Consider the following 1,851-nt stretch of genomic DNA (forward strand, 5'->3'; position numbering starts at 1 on the left):
CTTTGTTGGGGGTGGGGGGGACTGGGGGCTGGGGGTGTCACCCTGTTGCAAGGCACATGTGTCCTGCTGATTAGTTGGAGAGGCTGCCAGTAGGGAGGGGGAGGATGGGGAAGGCTGCCAGCTGGGTTTTGAAGCGGTGCTCCTTTTGCCTGGTCACTTGGCCAATGGGGCATGTGTTTGGCAGTGTCCTCGTGGTTTGTGTTTGTGCACGGAGGCCTGGGAGGATACTTCCTAGGAGGAGCTCTCCTGCCTAAGGTCTTCCTGCTTTCAGATGGTTCCCCCCAAATTATGGAATCGCATTTGCTCCGCTCTTCACTATGGCAATGATTTATATGGATTCATTTTGTCTTTTGGAGTGCCTGGTATGCTGGTGGCTGAGGAGGCCTAGTAAAACCCCCGTATAAAGAGTTAAATGAGCTGAGTGTGTATGCACTGCAGTCAGGCTGGTCAGGACGAAAGGTCGTCCAGGTGATTAAGAGCAAGATCACCTTAGTAAGACATTGAATCTAGATGGTCAAGCTGCCTTTCCAGGTGCTTGCCAGGTCTGGAGCCCTTTTCTTGGGCAGGTTGGTATCCTGTTGTCATGGCAATGGGCTCTGCCTTGCCTCCTATTCTCCACCCTCTTAGCTCAGAAGTTGCTTTCTATTTGGGGATATTGAAAGTTACTCTCCTGAAGTCTCTGGCTTCCGGACAGACCTCACTGGCTCTTTGTCAGTGGCCTGCCACCTCCCCAGCTTCCCCTTTGTCCTTTTGTGATGAAGACTTTCCAGGAAATATCCTCCTGGTTGCTGGACATGACTGGTTGGTTATATATAGCCTCGGGTGGAGGTGTGCTTGTCCATTTGGGGTTAGGAACATTGAAGCTGGGGCTCAATTCCAAGAAGATGGTGGGGAAAACTATTGTGTTGGGGGGTTTAGGGGAATGAGAAGGGTCACAGGTGAGAGTGCAGGGTGGGTGAGGGAGGAGGGGAATGTTGATGGTCACTTCCTGTGGGAGCTTTGAGCTTTGAACAATCGATGACCTGGCGCCTGGCAGCTCTGAATATCTGGTTTGTTTATAGTCTCTTGGCCTGGCTCAGGTGCCAGGGTTTGTGACCGAGGGCTTCCTCTCATGCTCCAGGCTGTCCTCAGAAGCCTTCAAGTGTATATGCCCTTCCTGAATCCTGCCTGCTCCCTTAACCTCACTGCCTGGCAGTTGGGGCAGCCAGCCTGTTGCCTGGAGCCCCCTTCATTGGATGAGTTTGTGGCCGCTCATTGAGGGGTGCGTGTGTCTTCAGAAAGCTGAATCTGAAAACTCCAGTGTCCCCCCAGAGGCAGACATCTGAAGGTGGACTGGGAGGGGCAGAACTGGGGCTTGTGTGAAAGGGAGAATCCAACCTGCTTGGGTGGAGCAGAGAGTTGTTGGAACTCAGGAAGCCTTGATCCAGGCTTGCTGTGTCACAGGTCTCCAGGGCAGCAGGGCTGTGCTGACTCTTTCTCAACCAGAGGTCAGTCCCCTGCCAGACCTCCCTCACCTGGAGTGGACACCACAGACTGGAGCCAGAGCATCCGAGTGAGCAGGGTCCCGTGGGTGGCCCTGGGGCCCAGGCCTTGTCCTAGGCCTCTCCTGGATGTGGCGGGTAAAACCGAGGGGCTCTGGCCCCATGTAGTTTAAACATTTGAGGGGACCGGAGGGCCCAGCCCGCACTGTGCTATGATTAACAGGCTTCCCCCGGACTTGGGTTGGGGGCTTGATGGAGCTTTTAAGTTCTGCTTTGCATCAGGCCCTGGGGTTCTTTATGGCCTGCTCACTGCACCTCCCCGCCCACCCCCTTCACCATTTTTTGAGGCAGCCTCAATTAGAGGGTGAGG

The 1,851-nt window shown here is 54.6% G+C and overlaps 1 protein-coding gene across 1 annotated transcript in view; it reads left to right on the forward strand.

The window, feature by feature from the left end:
- The window catches only part of MYO18A (myosin XVIIIA), a 102,328-nt gene that overhangs the window by 1,051 nt on the left and 99,426 nt on the right, over nucleotides 1-1,851 (forward strand). The window lies entirely within an intron of this gene.

Source organism: Bison bison, unplaced genomic scaffold (assembly GCF_000754665.1).
Source record: "Bison bison bison isolate TAMUID 2011002044 unplaced genomic scaffold, Bison_UMD1.0 scf7180017864472, whole genome shotgun sequence".
NCBI lineage: Eukaryota > Metazoa > Chordata > Mammalia > Artiodactyla > Bovidae > Bison > Bison bison.